The 17,768-nt window shown below is 31.6% G+C and overlaps 1 protein-coding gene across 8 annotated transcripts in view; it reads left to right on the top strand.

Annotated features, from left to right (window-relative positions):
* The first annotated feature begins 577 nt into the window (after positions 1 to 577).
* LOC114339958 (DNA-binding protein Ewg) overlaps positions 578 to 17,768 on the top strand; it is a 96,880-nt gene continuing 79,689 nt past the window's right edge. For all 8 annotated transcript variants that reach the window (XM_050663627.1, XM_028290650.2, XM_050663628.1 and 5 more), the window contains exon 1: positions 578 to 1,080. The gene's annotated coding sequence lies outside the window, so the exon portion shown is untranslated. The remainder of the gene's footprint in view (positions 1,081 to 17,768) is intronic.

Here is a 17,768-nt window from a genome sequence, read left to right as displayed (position 1 = left end):
TACATACAGGTTATACACCGCATCCCTCGGTAGACCGCAAGCTATAGCAGAATCGCGACGGTAGACCGTATACTATGGTAGCACCCAAGTTTATCTAAAAACACAGCTCAAGTTTGCATCTATCGATTTCTATCGAAATTGTACAAGGTTCTAGGAACAAAATTTTGGTAGTGGCAACACTGAACATTCTGACTGTTTCAGCGAGAATCTCAAAAATCATGATTATTAGAATTTGAATTTATTGAACATACTCTAGCTAAATGACTTCTGGCTGTGCATAGTGTGCATATTAGAAAAATAAAAGTATTTTTTGAAAATGATTATGATCGACGAGCGTCATTCGTCTATTTTTTGACTTGCATTGTCGTCATATTTGACATTGCACTTTTCTTGCTCACTGCAATTTTCAACTTTACATATAATATTATTACTCTAAGCTCCAACATTAAAGCGATTTATTTTTACAAAATATTACAAAAAATTTACTTTTCCATAGGAATGATCTATATAGGTAAATAGATATCGTAAAATACACATTTTCATAAAACCACGTTCAGCCGCCATCCGCCATTGCGCTCCAACTTTCATTCGACTTTTTCCTCTAGCGAGTGACGTTCCGTTCGCGCTATAAATACTTTGTCTTATGTCCGATAGATGGCACAATCGGATTTAATTTTAAATACAACTTATTATTTTACTCCGTACAGGATTATTAATTAATAAGCATATAACAAGATAAACAGATTTTTTAATTTATTTTTGTGTATGGAGGAACAACATATTTACCAAAAACCCATTTTCCACCAAATTTTTGAATTTTATTTTTGGCAGGTGCGCATGCCCAGATAACATGGCTGCAATGTAAAATAACGTCTGTATTACAAATGGTGACAGCTTTGATCAATATCAGCTGCCATGACGTAAAATTGTCTGTCACTCTCTTAGAGTACACCAAATATTTACCAATGTGAATATAGTTTATTAGGTGTTTTAAAACGAAAATAATCTTTCAAAAACGCGAAATTAAAGAAAGTGTACTAACAGACATGTTTTTGTGTTAAAAGTGAAAGACTCACGCAGGTGCGTACGCAGACGTACTAATAATTTTAACTGAGCCTGCTCCATTTCTGATTAACGCGCGTTTCAGTAATTTAGACAATGTAGCAGGTTCTCTTAAACATATAAACACTAACATTTATAAATAAACTATGATGATTCAGATAACAGGTTAATGCTTACTGCACTTGCAGTGGGAAGCCATATTTCTCATTGATTCTTTTATACATTGAGGTACCATGATGTATCCCGCCAAACCACCTTACCGTTTGCGCAAAGCCTGAATATGTTCATGTGCATAAGTTTAAAAATTTTATGTGTCCAAATACAAAAAACAAAATTCGTCATCCCTTTTTAATTTTCATAATTTCAAATATGTTAATCATTCAATGGAAAACTTCTGTCATAATATCTTTACGGAAGGGGGAAGGGGATAGGTACATCAATTATTGATTTTGTACATAGCATTTATACATTCCAATATCTTCATGATCCTGTCGGTACAAAATACATGCAGTAAATATATAAACAAATCAATGTTATGTTATTTGCGTCTTCTTTGAATGTAGTGTATGTAATCATCATAAATAGTTGTGTTATCTGTTTGTAAAAGCACTTTACCTAACCTCAACCATTAAAAATTAGTACCATTTAACCCAGAGCCAAAAAATTAAGCCCAGATAATGTATGTACCATCAACTATTTCCTAGCACTGTGAATTATTTTCTGAGTTTGTTTTAGCATGCTTTAAACTCATTTCCTAATTCTATATTTTTTAGTTAATTTTGCTATCTTTTCTGTAACTTAAATATTACTTCCTCATTGTATTTGTTGTTGTTTTCATTTAAAATACTTTAGGTCAATTGTAATATTTTCCTTTTCTTTTATTTATTGCTCTTTTATTTGCTATTTATCTTTGTTTTTTATGTGAATCCTTCAGTTGCAATTGCATGTCAATTTAAAATACAAAAAATTGTAATTGTTTAAAATAGAACAGTATTAAAGTTAGGATAATTCAAATTTTAATATCAGCTTTTAAGAACTTTCTGTTTTTCATTAAAGCATTTTTATTTCTACAACATGCATTTTGTTGTTTTTTAAGTGTGCAATGTACTTTGAAGTCATTGTTATAGATATTTTGTTTTTCTTTAACCCGCCAGTGGTCGCTATATGAGATTTTCTCTCACGGTTTCAGAAAATTACGCACAACTTTTTTTCTGGGAAATTATACGTGCTGTAGTTCCTTCTAGTCTCCTAACTATCCTCCCTCGACAATCTAATAGACTTATCTGCTCAGATAGTGACTCAGTTTACTTAGTATCAGCAGATTGTTGAGTCAGTGTGCTTCATGTGAGAGATTCTCTCATCAAGCGACCACCGGCGTCACCAACTGTGTATAAAAATTAATTTTATTTTTCCCCTTAAAACCTAAAATAATATCCTTTTATGATATAATAAAAGGCGCCGTGGATGTGGTCGATGACATGAAAATCCTATATTCTGTTTCACGGGTTAGTTGTAGATGGTCACTTACCATATATTTTTCAATGTTAAATATTGGCGGCATCAATAGTCACATTTAATATAAAGATAATAATAATAAAACAGAAAAATGTCGTGTCTTTTTAAAGCAAATGGCTTTATCGTTAATGAAACTTCATCTTTTTTGTAAAATTTTGCAAAGAAAGACAAAAGTTGGATATGTGAGAGAAAATCTCACGCGCAACCACTCGCGTAACAACCTATCTAGCGACCAATGCCGGGTTAAATTAGTGTCAACATTTTTCTTCCCGAGATTTCCTTGCTTAAGTCAGTTGAAGTTTCCTTTCGTGTTTTCAGTGCTTCATTTCCTGTTTATTTATTGCTCCTTTATTTGCTCTTTATGTTTGTTTTTTTATGCTAATTCGCAAGTTGAAATAGCATGTTAGTTTACAATACAAAAAATTGTAATTGTATTAAAGTTCGGATGATTTAAATTTCAATATCAGCTTTTAACCCTTAAAAGCCCAACAATATGTAGGTTCCATATATGCCCAAGGGTGGGTAAAAAATGTCCACCTCGAAAATTGCTAATATATTTTTTTGCAGAAAATTTATTTTATTTATTTTATATCCAGAAATGGATTAAACTTAGAATCTTATGCTTAGTAAACACAGCATTTTCTAAAATATTAATATAAACGGTGTACCAACTTTACAAAACTAACGAACCATTAAAAAAACAGTCTGAAATAAGAAGGCTAATCTGACTCCCAATCTTGAACTGCAGCATCACTGCAACTGAAACAGACATTTGTTTTTTCACTGTGTTTGCCACACACTTCGCACACACTATGGTTGTCTTTATAGTTTTTTTACACCTTCATTTCTACTAATAGCTTTTTTGAAGCAAATGGAACACCACGTTTTTGTAGTCTGGGATCTATTGTTAGACTTAGCTTCATTTATGCATTTAAGTTTTTGCCCCAAGATACCCTCCATTGCAACTACAATGTGAAGATGCAACTCCTTCAGATTCTCAGCCCTTTGTTGGACAAGAGCCTTTATTAGTTTGATGCCTAGTTCCTGGAGGAAAAAAACCTTCTATTATGTTTTCTTATATTCCGTTGTGGGTGGTTAAGTGTAAATAAGGAAAATGCGGAAATGCGAGATGTGTCCAATTCCTTTGAAAGGGGAGGCAACTCTAAACAAATTCCTGCCAACGGGAAATTATCTAGAAACCTTTATTAACAAGTTTTACCAAGGGTGGACAATGTGGACATTTTGTACCCACCCATATTTTTAAGTCAATATATTACTTTTATTTTCAAAAAATTGCTAGAACCAAATTAGCATTTGATAAAGGGGCGTCTTTTTAACAATCATTTTTTTAAAAGTTGGAACACGTAATAAGTATGTTAAGGGTCAGAAAATGGAGGGAAGTTGCTAGGAATTGACAGGAGTGCAAGCAGGCCAAGATCCACAACGGAATGTTGAGCCACTTATGATGATGATGAATAAATATGTTACAAGGGAATACGCATTAGGTGGACATTTTTTACCCACCCTTTAAGGGTTAAGAACTTTGTGTTTTTCATTAAGCATTTTCATTTCTACAACATGCACTTGCTTTTTTTTAACTGTGCAACATTCAAGATTGTACTTGAAAGCATTATTCTAGATACTCTGTTTTTCTTTTAATGAGTGTCAACAGTTTTCTTCAGAGATTTTCTTGCTTGTCAGTTTTAATTTCCTTTCCTCTTTTCAGTGTTTCATTTTCTGGTTTATTTATTACTCTTATTTGTTCTTTATCTTTGTTTTTTTTATGCTAATCCTTAAGTTGAAGCTGCATACAGTATTGAAACAGTATTAAAGTTAGGATAATTCAAATTTTAATATCAGCTTTTAAGAACTTTGTGTTTGTCATTTCTACAACATCCATTTGTTATTTTTTAACTGTGCAACATTTAGGATTGTACTTGAACTTATTATGCTAGGTATTTTGTTTTTTTAACCCTCCGTTAATGGCTATAAAAAAACGGAACTTAAAGAATCACTACGGAGACTGACAATTTAAAAAAAAAATTCATCATCATCATCATTGGCTCGACAGCCCTTTCTGGGTCTTGGCCTGTTCCAGGATTCTTCTCCACTCTGATCTGTTTCGTGCTTTTTTTCTCCAGTTTTTTATTTTTAAGGTTTTTATATCATTTTCTATTTGTTCTAAATATCTCAGCTTCGGTCTTCCTCTTGTTCTTTTTCCTACTGGCATCTGTTTGAATATTTTGTTTGGTATTTCGCCTTCTTCCATTCTTTCTACATGTCCCATCCAACGCTGCCGTCCTATTTTAATGAATGTTATGATATCTGGCTCCTGGTATATTTCGTATAGTTCAAAGTTGTCAAAGTTCAGTTTAAAAAAAAATTATTCCTGTAAAATTCATACAAATATTTTATATTGTGTTTAGGAATGACAGAAAAATATTTTTGAAAATGTTTTATTAAAAAACAACAGATACAATATGAAAAATACTAGTATTGAATACTGTGAATAGGGGAAAGTCGCCTATGATGGCATACCTAATTTTAACTAAATTTTTTAAGTGTATTTAAAAATTTCTAAGCATTGTTGTGGTGCCTAGTGATTCGAACTTAAGCTACATTTTAAGTTTTGTACAATATAATATTGATTTTGAACGTTTTTTGCACGCTTTTAATTTTTTTTTTGAATTAGCAAGTATGCCATCATAGGTGACACACGTTTCCTATGATGGCACACCATAAAACAAAAGAACTTAATTTTTTATGTTTTATTATGAAAAATAACAACAAAAATTAAAAAATAACTTCGTAAACATTCATAATATGCTACTAACTTAATTAAGGTTATTAAGGTTATAAAGGTTATTAAGCAAATAATATTATTTATAAACACAATTCCCATAATATAAACTGTTTTACTTTTTTTCCACATCCGCACATTATACATGGCACCATGAATGGCATGTCTGACATTGAATCCATATTTCTTTTTATTTAGATAGTGAGTACAGTTCATTACAATACAAACAATCGACATCAGGGTTGTCGTCTTTAAGATCATTCCAGAATTCCGCTTGTTCTTCTTCTTCTTAACTGCTATTTTTTCCACGAAAACTTTCTTCATGACCCTTCTTGGCAGTTTTTTTCTTTATTAAATTGCTTTTTCTTCTTACTTCTGTCTGAGCTCAAATCAGGTCTGGGGTAGAATTGAGCATACTGTTCTTCCCACGTTTTCGCTTTTTTCATTTTCTGGTTTACAAGAGGTTTACAATACTGGTCCTTATTTTTTGTACAAATGAAGGTCCATGTAGAGATGGTGCAAAACCTCGTGAACCTTGAAAATGCGTATGTATAACCGAAATAAAATGAAGCCTAAAAACATACGACTATTTTATTTGCTGCGAATTGCGCGACAGGGTCCCATCTGCACCCTGATATTTTCAGTAATGTCGGATTCAATCGTTTCGTTCGTATATTGACGTCACCAAATGAATGAATTAGGTTCACGAGATTTTGTAACAGCAATACATTACCTTTTGGCACTTTAATTTCAGATTTCGAAGATATTTCATCATTAGTATTTTTGGAGTGAATAGTGGATGCTTAAAAACGCTTTTTTTCTGGACTTTCTATGATGGCATACCTATACCAAAATGGGATACCCTGAAGTGTGCCATCATAGGCAAAAATCGGCATTTTATTAAAAGAAGACAAAAAATCTTAAATCGAAAGATAACTTCAAGATAACGCACACAACAAACATGATATGTCTAACAAATATATTTAAGGCTAAATTTAAGATTTTCTTCTAATTACTGTACTGGATTCTAAATTTTAATTTTGTGTAATATTACTACGTGACTTGCCGAAAAATGTATAATTTTCCTACTTTTACAACCACCAGCATAAGAGCACCATAAACTTTATATGAAACTACAAACTGACTATCTAACACATACTAATACATCAGTTTTCAGAATAAGTGGACTGCGTTCCAAAATACACTCACTATGCCATCATTGGCGACTTTCCCCTAAGTCTGTCGTTGGTGTGTGACACTAATAGTGACTAACGGAGGGCTAATGAATCTCAACATTTTTCTTTGAGAGCGTTCCTTCCTTAAGTCAGTTGTAATTTCCTTTCCTGTTTTCAGTGTTTCATTTCCTGTTTTATTTATTACCCCTTTATTTGCTCTTTATTTTTATTTGTTTAAAATACAAAAAATTGAAATTGCTTAAAATTGAACAGTATTAAAGTGGGATGATTCCAATTTTTATTTTTTTAAGAACTTTTCATTACAGCTTTTTCCTTTCTTCAACATGCATTTGTTGTTTTTTAACTGTGCAACATTCAGGATTTTACTTTGCACTACTCTGCACTACGTTTCAAACGTTAGAATCAGTATGGTTGCATATTGCAAGGCGGATTGCCATTTTGTGATTTATATATAAATCCTCCTTTAGTATTTCACAACAGTTAACAGCGATAATCCTCTACAAGTACCTGCCTAATATGTACTACCTTTCACAGCCGCTGCCGTTGAGAGCGGCAATATTGTCAACAAAATTCTCATTTAATTTGCATTGGCCCTAAACTGTTCTGTAAACTGAATTGCATGTTAGTGGAGTCACTGAAGGTGGATATGAGCTATTACCTCCGATTTTGTTGAACCTCCATCGATTTACATGAAAATTGGTGAGTGGTTAGAGGATATCTCAAGTAACAAAGGTGACATGGTGATAACTTGCGCATTTATCCTGGGGGTGGATGCCACCCCTTCTCGAGGGTGAAAATTATTTTATTACAAATAACCCCATAATTCGATAGAGGGACAAATTTCAAGCAAAATTTGTTATATAAAGTTATTAAAATAAATCAAAACTTTTTGAGTTATTAAAGATCAAAGATTTTAATTTTTCTTGGGAAAAATGCATGTTTTTAACCGACTTTTCATCAATAACTCAAAAAGTGTTTTTACAAAAAAGTTATTATTATCAAAATGTAAGCTAATAAAAAATGAAATAAACCCCTTACTACGAAAACCTTTTAATGTTAACTAAAAGTGAGTTATAGGTAATTGAATATATATTTTTTTCCGCGAGTAAAAAACTCGTAAGTATTCAAGCTGAAATAACGGGAAATTGATGCATTTTATAACATAAACTTATTAAACATTTGTCAAAGTACTTAAAAATATCTATTAAATGAGCCCCCGAACATGTTGATAGCGTTAAAATTTATGCTCCAAAATTTTTTCAAAATTTATCTTTTAAAATTTTTTCCAAAAAATGTTATTGTTTTTTTTTTAATAACTCCGTTCGTGTTTACGATATTAGATTCATCTAAGAACTGTTTGAAAGCTAATTCCAAGTGCTATTTAACCACGTTAAACTTAATCTTTTAAACCCATTACTTTTTTAAAAATAAAAGGTTAAATGACCCCGGTTGCATGGTTACCACAGCAAAATTTAAGATTTAAACGTTTCTATCTCGGTTATTTTTTATCCTATAGACATAGTAAAACAGGTAAAATATTTGGCACAGAAAAAACTAAAATTTGGTTGTATATAATTTTTTACGTATATTGAGTATTTTTGGAGTTATTATCAAAAGAATATGAGAATTACAATAATTTTAAAAATTATGATTTTTTAAATTATACCTTTATTTCAAAAATATGCATTCTAAACCGGTCAAAATTATCGAAAAAATTACTTATGCTAATATAAAGAAGGTCTTGTAAGGATTACTATAAATTTTATTTTTTTTTTTTTTGGAAATGGCGTATGTTTTATTTTTCACTTTTTCCTAAAAAAATTCGAAACGGTTCTTTTATTTTCATTATAATTTGCTTAATTTTAACGCTATTACCTTGTTGTGAAGCTCAATTATTGATAGGTATTCCGAAGTACTTTGGCAAATGTTTAACAGGAATATTTTATACATTGCATCGTTTTCCCGTTATTTAAGCTTGAATACTTAGATTTGAGTACTCGTCGAAAAAAATACACATTCAATTGCCAATAACTCACTTTGAACTAACATTAGTTTAGATTTTTATGTGAGGAATGTAGGTATTCAATTTTTTATTATCTTCAATTTCAGTAATAATAACTTTTTTGTAAAAGCTTATAGTTTTTGATTTATACGTGAAAAACCAATTTAAAACATGCATTTTTTTTATGAAAAAATAAAATCTTTGGTCTTTAATAACTCAAAAAGTGTTACTTTATTTTAATAACTTTATATATCCAATTTTGCTTATAATTTGTCCCTCTATCGAATTATTGTATTATATTTAATAAAATAATTTTCACCCCTGAGAAGGGGTGGCATCCACCCCCAGGGTAAAAGCGCAAGTTAACATCATGTCACCTTTGTTCCTTGAGGTATCCTCTAATTACTCACCAATTTTCATGAAAATCGATCGAGGTTCAACGAAATCGGATGTGAAAACCTTCAGTGACTGCACTATGTCTGAAATACGCTGTAGATGTTCTGTTTTCCTCTTAATGAGTGTAAACATCTTTCGTTGCAAGAGCTTTCCTTGCTTAAGTCAGTTGCAATTTCCTTTCAGTATTTCTTACTAACACCACATCATTGGCAAACATTGAATCCCAAAGAATTTTTTCTTGAACTCACTAGTTATCTGATACAATGCTAATGAGAGTAAACAAAATATGCAACTATACTGATTATTTCATTTATAGAGATTTTGACTAATAGAAACCTACAAAAATAAAAATTTCAGCAATAATTTTTTTTTGATAATTTCCTGTCAAGTAGCGTGACATATGTCATTTGTTGCTACGCAAAAGTAACCATTCAGTTTCATTAATGACAATTAATGTTTTACAACTTGTCAAAGAGAACACCATGAGCAGGTTTAGCAAATATTCAGATATCAATAAAATATTAGTTAAAACTATTTAAAAATACAGTTTTTTCATGAAATAATCTTACTGAATCACACTCGACCTCTTAAAAATTATTGATTTGTATTGCCCTCTTGACAATTTGACATAATTTCCCTCCTCTTCTGAAATTAAAACTGTCAACTTGTTACTTGGGATACAAATCAGTAATTTTAGAGCTCTTGTAATCCACAATTTCTTTTTTCAATCAGCTTATATCCCTTTAACAGATTTGAAAACACAGTAATAATATGGATAAACACATACACTGTTCATCCGTGGTGTTTGAGAGTTGATCTCAGAGCCAGCGATAACGGGCCTACAAAGGAAGCACTGAAAGCGGGCGCACCTGTGCCAAAATGAGCTTTTTTTCTGCTGGTGTTATTCAAAATACTAATTTAAAAAACTAGGGTTGCCTATGCTAATTTTGCACCTTTTTACCTTATACACTAGCGCCGGGACTGAATTACACATACTTACTTTTTGAAAATTTTGTTGTTTAATCAAATTTTTAGGTAATTCCATTCCTTTGTTGTGTATTATTTCTATGATATCTCGTTTCTTAATATTGGTATTCGTTTCTTAATTTTGCTATAAAGTGGAGAAGGGTATGACACATTGTCCAACACCATTACCAAATTGTTTTAGATAAAAATTGCAACATTGCCTATTTCTTTGAATAGTTCTGCCCTCATGTACTTATGATGGTCGGCTGAGGACTGCTTTTAGTGCTTTTTGTCCTACAATAAGTCATTACATGCATGCTTGTTCTTAGTTCCAGTCGTAGAATTTTAATTCTTTTGTCTCCTGGAAAAAGAGTATAGTAACATTTTTGCTATCATCTCTCTAGCCATGTACTATGACATCATTTTTGTCAAACGAACTTTCATCAAGAAAACTATCCACATCTCCGTATTTTTTTTTTTCAATATATCAAATGTTTTGGTATGGATAAATAATCGAGAGTTCAACGTTTAATTTTTTCAACAATAAAACACTGAAAACGTTTGTTTTCTATACTTCCACAAAATTTATTATAACTATGTGACTAGATACAGCTGTTTCGGCAGCTGTATGTAGTCACATAGTTATAATAAATTTTGTGGAAGTATAGAAAACAAAGGTTTTCAGTATTTTATTGTTAGATAAAATGAACTTCCATCAAGTAACGGTCGAATCCATCAATTGTTTAAATTTTTGTCACTTTGACATTTAATAAAATGATAAATTTCCTCTCCAACTTTAATAATCCATAAATCTGTAAAAATATTCCTTTGAGTTTGAATGGTTGGATCTTTGTATACAACGTCCAAATTCATTAGCATTGCATATAAAAGAGATTTCCAGTATCCACAAGGAAAAGAAAAAGATTTCCAGTATTAAATAGAGATTTAAATAATTTTAAATATTAGTCATATTATGTTCTTGCCAAATGTGGATAAATAAAAACACTTAAGATAGGAGCACATCATACACAGATCACATTTATAAAATATCAATCCTGTATATACTATCTAACATATATTCGTTTCGTTAACAGTAAGACATAACGAGAATAATACCGTATTTAGCACATTGTAAAATTTTTTTAGCAGATTTATCCTCTCCCAGTACATAAGTTACCTTTATACAGGGTGTCCAGAAACTCTACCGACAAACGTAGACAGGAGATTCTTCAGATAATTTTAAGATAATTTAACCCAATTCACTTAGTCCGAAAATGCTTCCTAAGGGAGCTAGAGCTCTTTGAAGATGGCGTCTTGTAATTAGTTTTTCTTAAATACCTCCAAAACGCTTCTATTTAGAAAAACGAAAATTGGTACGCGTATTTATCTTCAAGATATAAATCTAATCCATCCATTGCAAATTTCTAGTACCGATCATAGGCGTCCGTTTTGGGTAGGGAAACGGTTCTTTTATCGCATCACTTTTTTATCTTTAACTTTTATGCATTTCTGATACTAGATTATTAAATTGTGAAGTATTCTAGTACTAAAAGGTACTCTTGTTTTAAATCGGTAGGACACACCGTTTTCTAGAAAAATCGATTTGAAAATTTTTCGCTTTTTGAATTAAAAAAAAAATTCAAAAAAAAACTGTTTAAAAAGACGAAAACTGGTACATTTATTTATATTCCAGAGATAAATCGATTTCATTAATTGCGAATTTCTAGTACTGGTCATAGGCGTCCGTTTTGGGTAGGTCAACAGTTATTTTATAGCATAACTTTTTTGTCTTGAATTTTTGAGCATTGTTGACACTAGATTATTAAATTTTGAGGTATTCGAGTACTAAAAGTTACTTTTACTTTATGTTGGTAAAATACTTCGTTTTTTGTTGAAAAGTTCTTTCAATTTTTTTTCAAATTTCAAAAACGAAAAACTTTCAAATTGATTTTTCTAGAAAACGGTGTGTCCTACCGACTTAAAGCAAGAGTACCTTTTAGTACTATAATACTTCACAATTTAATAATCCGCTATCAAAAATGCATAAAAGTTAAGGACAAAAAAGTTATGCGATAAAATACCCGTTGCTCTACCCAAAACGGACGCCTATGACTGGTACTAGAAACTTGCAATGGATGGAATCGATTCATCTCTGAAAATTAAATAGGCATACCAATTTTCGTTTTTCTAAATAGAAGCGTTCTGGAGGTATTTAAGAAAAACTAATTTCATGACGCCATCTTCAAAGAGCTCTAGCTCCCTTAAGAAACATTTTCGGACTAGGTGAATTGGGTTAAATTGTCTTAAAATTATCTGAGGAATCTCCTGTCTTCGTTTGTCGGTAGAGTTTCTGGACACCCTGTATACAGAGCATTTACTTTTTAATTAGATACACCACAGTGAAGGGAGCGCTAAAATCGGCAAGATTGCCTATTGCTTATTATTCTACTATAGTATGTTGCGTAATCGTCCATGGGCAGTACCACATTTAGTCCAGACAAATTAATAAATTTTTTTTTCCACCAAAAATGAGATGTTTCACCCAAATAATAAAGGTGGAAGGCCGAAGATCACGAGGAAGATCCTTAACAAGTGGATCGAACAAATTACAGGAATATGCAAAAGACCTATGCATGAGTTAAAAGAAATGGCCAGAGACAGAGATCTTTGGAGACGGACAATACATGACGTCACGTCGCCCACTACACTCCCTCCGGGGATTGAAGAGACACAACCAAATAATGCTCCAAATATAATATGCAGAATAATTTTGAATTCGGTTCCGCTCATGAACTTGCTTTTTGTCCTTAAAAATAGAAAAAAGTTTAATTTCTCTTCTGTAATATTTATTGCATAATAATTTTAACTGTACTAGATGGAAGTTTTTTACTTTAAGTCCTGAAATGACTAATTTACAATAAGTAGGTAACCTAAAACAATTGTTAAAATACTGCCAAGTCTATAAACATTTTTTTATACCAAACATTTAAAATCGTATTTTAACTGTTAAAGATGTTCAAAATTTATCTACTCGTTACGATAGTAACAGTATGTTATTAAAACCACTTTATCCATTTTTCTCGATTATTAGATAGTTTTTATTGCATAGTATATAAATTATTGTAATCACTGAATATATGAAGTCCTTTGCGTGAAAAGGTTATATGCCACATACAATTAGTTTTGAGAAATCCCCTTTAGAAAGTCGTTTTAAATCCAGGAAATCCAATTTCAATACAAAATTTAATTGAATTTATTCCTAATATTTTAGCAATAATAATAACTAAAAAAATCACAAGTTTTTTTAAATGATTTATTTACAAAAAAAAATGTGGCTTGGACCCTTTTACATGAAAGAATAAACGACACACTTAAAAAACAAAACGAATACATAAACATTAGTCCTCATCACTTAACGGCAAATCTTCGTCCAAATATTCGACTTCCATTGGTTGTGTGGCCTCTAATGTTTCTTCTTGGCGAACACAATTTTTAGCGCCAATTTCCATATAAAATTGGTGATTGACTTCAGGAATATAAGGAAGTAAAAGCGATAAATTATTTATCTTTTTTTGGTGTAGTTTTATTGGGTCCAAATATTTCTGTTTGAGACATTCTGTCAACGATATTCTTCTCATACCCTTTTTCACAATATTCCTTAAAACTTTCGTTTAAATAATGTTTTATTTTGAGTATGTTCGGGTTTTTATATTCTAATCTGAAGATGATAATTTTGCTGAACGCGACGTTTTCTTTTTCATCTGTAACCTTTTTTTACTTAGATTCTCCTCCAACACTTTAAATGATAAGAAGTCTTCTCTCTTTAGTACTGTCACATGAAATGGATTGTTCCTTTTACACTTTTTTACTGCCTCATACCAATCTACTGGTTCATATACCACCTTCATTTTCTTCTTATATTTCTCTATAATAGCAAAATCCCCGTCTGACAGAAGATGTTTTTGTTCTGTCCTCCGAAGTTGTCCGTATAAACGATTAGGTTTTTGGGGAGGTGTTCTTGTTCTTTAAAGTGTTTCAAGAGAATACTTGCAATCTCATCGCTCCCTCTTTTCCCAGTATTCTCAGACCACATATACATATAGCCCTTGTTATTTACGCAGTCATGAATTCCCAAATTATACACCCATGCCTTCCTCAAATAAAAAGCTGGACCAGTTGTTAAAGAGGGCACAGGAAGTGCTTGCTGAAGGTCAAACGATAACACGGATGTATCTTTTGAAGCTTACATGCCTATCTCATTTTTCAACGTATCTTCCATTGCTTCAGCTCTCCTTAAATGTAACTCCTTTTCTGTCTTCAATTTCTTCAAAGTATCTTCATTTTCTTTGGAATTCTCAATCTTTACCTCTAGTTCATCACATATTTTACGGGTATCGCTTCGAGGTATCTTGAAACCTATGTTAAATTCTGAACAAAATATCCTTCTATATTTATCTTGACTAATGGGTAATAGATTTCTTTCAGCACACCAAGGTTTGTAATACTCGTCATATAAAGAAGATATATTTAGATCATGATCAATGTATGTTTTATGAGGGTTTTTTTCTACTATAATGACTAATGTATTTTGGAATGCTATTAATATGATCCCGAGCCGACTGGCACGCCTCTTCCGATATTTTATTATGACGCTCCAAGAATTTTCCTCTTTGATCTGATTTAGGTGTTGTTAAACCTGCAACCATTTGTTTCTGCAGCAGTTGTAAGCGCTTTGGAGAAGTCAAACCATGGATGGACATAAATTCTTTTTTGCATACTTTCACATCAAAACCATTGACTTTCACAAAGTAATAAAAACTAAAATTTCGGGAAGACTCAACTTTCTTTGTTTTCTTAGGATATGAACTTTTTTTAGCTTGCCGCTTCATGCTATGAAATAAGTATAAGTTCTGTTTGTTATAATCTGCAATATTCCAAAATCCGTCAAAAATATGGTTTTCTGTACCTTGAAGCAGCATCCTACAGTTTTTTTTGCATCTACAAGGCGGACCCAAGACTCTCGCTGAAACATTTTTACCTTTCTTGCTTGTATAGGATGAACCAAGATTACGGCGCGTCTTTCTTAAAGTGTATTTATCTACATTTTTCCTTCGCCACCTACTTTTTGTTTCTTTTTCAGGGGTAGGAAGTTCGTCACGGCTCTTTTTTCTTGGGGTTTCCTGAAAAAAAATGCGTTGTTAATGGCAGTTGGTATTCTAAACATATTTTGAATGGTAAAAAATATCTTAATAGTTTTATTGGTTACGCATGTGTAGCATCATAAACTTTATAAAACATCACAGCATGTCACAAACTACTAAAATAGATATAAAAAATCAGAAAAAGGATATATGCCACAAAATAAGCCACATGACTTGCAAAAATATATCCACAAAAATTACAGTAAAAGGGTGTATGCCACAAAACCTAAAAAACGTACCTGTTGCTGCTCGGAGGGCGATGAACCATCTTTATTTTCACTTTCAACATAATCCTTGTCTTTTATGCTATCATCTGAGTCCCAATCACTGTTGCTTTTTTCACTTGAATCACTTGAAAACTGATAAAAATCACGAGAACATCCGGCACGTGGTTCACTCATGATGGTGGCTTGTAACCTTTTCTTGAAAATGACCGATGTGCTACAGAAATTGTAAAAATGACACTTCACCACACTAGCGCCATCTGTTAGAGAATCGTCAAAATAAATTTTGTATGGCTAGTACCCTTATTCCCGAATCCTTTAAATAGAAAATATCGATTTTTATAGTTTTGTGGCTTGTACCCTTTTCACGCCAAGGGTTTCATATAGTTAAAAGATAATGTTATTAATTTAATTAATGAATAATTGAAGCAATTAACAAGTAACGATTTTCCAAGAATATTCAAGAACTAAATGAAATAACCACCTCTATTTTGCAGATGAAATTGATACTGTATGGGCCGGTTGTTCGAGCGCTAATCAAGGAGTTGATTATAATCAAGTCCCCTTAACAACCATCAAATAACAAAATCCGTTGTTCGTACGCCAATCAGTTGATTGTAATCAATTAACTTAATTATCATTAGGATAATTAACACAATTATTGATTGATTAATTAATTATTAATTAACATAATTGATTAACTAATCAATTAATCTCATAATTGTAATCAATTATGTTTTCAGCAACCCAATAAAAGTTGACATTTTGACACTTGGTGACAGTAATTAAATATTTGATAATGATCAGTTGATTCCATTTTTGTTTAGCGTTCGAACAACCGGCCCTAGAACTGTTCATATACAGTGCTTCTCAGATAAAACGATCCTCCTTAAATAACTTTTGAACCACTGATTTTTAGAAAAATCACAAAAACACGTCCAATAATAATTAAAGAGGGAGACTTTATGCCATATTTAAGCTTGCCGGGAAGCATCTAAACATTCCGTATATATATTTGGAACCTAGGAGTTTTCTATTGGTTTGTTGCAGCACGCGGTCATATTTTAACCAATAGGCGGCGAGGTCCCAAACACATATACGGAATGTTATTCGGTTCCAAATTCATATACGGAATGTTATATTTTCGTACACCGAAAAAGATAAGTTTTTATTAGAGTCTGTTAAAAGGAGATTAATTTTAAAATACTTGTTACTGTATTATTAAATAAAAATAAAACAATTATAGTATTTGGAATGTTATTTGGTGCAAAATTCATATACGGTATGTTAAAAAATATTCGTAGAACAAAAAGACGATTTTTATTAAAGCCAATTAAAATGAGACTGGTTTTTAATAGTATATTATGCAACGAGCATTTAATGATGGTCATTATGAAGCGAGTATAAGGGATACGAAACGAGCTGCCTAGCGGCGAGTTTCGTATAGAGTACGAGCTTCATAATGATAATTAAATGCAAGTTGTTTACACGATTTTTTCAATGATCATTCACAAAAAAATATATTCAAATTTATTAATTTTGTAACGCAAATAAATTAAGTAGTTTGTCAGTCTGACAGTTTGTTTACATATTGAGAACTGTCAAAGCGTATATTATATTTGACTCGCCATTGGTTACTGCGCGTGTTCCACCTTTATCGCGAATGTCATATCGCGATTCTATTGGTTAAAAATCTGTATCATATTGAAAATCTGTATCATAATGAAGTTCATTATGATACAGGTAGTGACATCATAATGGATATAATATTACAGTATGAGAATAGAAAAATTATTGTTAATGTATTATTAATGATCCATAAGGAAAAAGGTTTTCCACCTACCTCTACCGAAAGTATACTTTTCCGGACCTGATTGTAGGGAGCAAAGTTGTACTTTTCCTCCCTAGGGAGGAAAATATTTTTCCTCCCTAGGGAGGAAAAGTAAAAGTGACGTCATGGTATTTCATTCATGAAATGTAACTTATTGACGCCCTGTACAATATCTATTTTCTATTACGTAAGTTTCTATACATTTTAACGTTTATTTATAAAACACCCTGTATTTTGCAGAATGGTAAAAAACAGTAAATTGTTATTTTGATTTAACAATGTTTACATTATTAATTTGACTTATATTTGACAGTTGACAGTTATATTTTACGTACTTGTTAGTTTTAGTTCTAATAAATTTTGTATAGTTACATAAATAAATTAAGTAAAAATGAAAACATGACTTGTTATTTGAGGAAGGTGGAAAAACCATATGTATAACATGGGAGTAAAGTGCCTTTTCCTCCCTTGAATGATTACTGCCCTCCGCTACGCGTCGGGCAGTAAACTTCATTCTCGGGAGGAAAAGTAGCCCTTTCCTCCCTTGTTATACAAATAGCTATTTCCTGTAGTTG

The sequence above is a fragment of the Diabrotica virgifera genome, chromosome 10 (genome assembly GCF_917563875.1).
Source record: "Diabrotica virgifera virgifera chromosome 10, PGI_DIABVI_V3a".
Lineage (NCBI taxonomy): Eukaryota > Metazoa > Arthropoda > Insecta > Coleoptera > Chrysomelidae > Diabrotica > Diabrotica virgifera.
The sequence above is the reverse complement of the archived record's forward strand: the minus strand, read 5'-3'. Positions and strand labels throughout refer to the sequence as shown.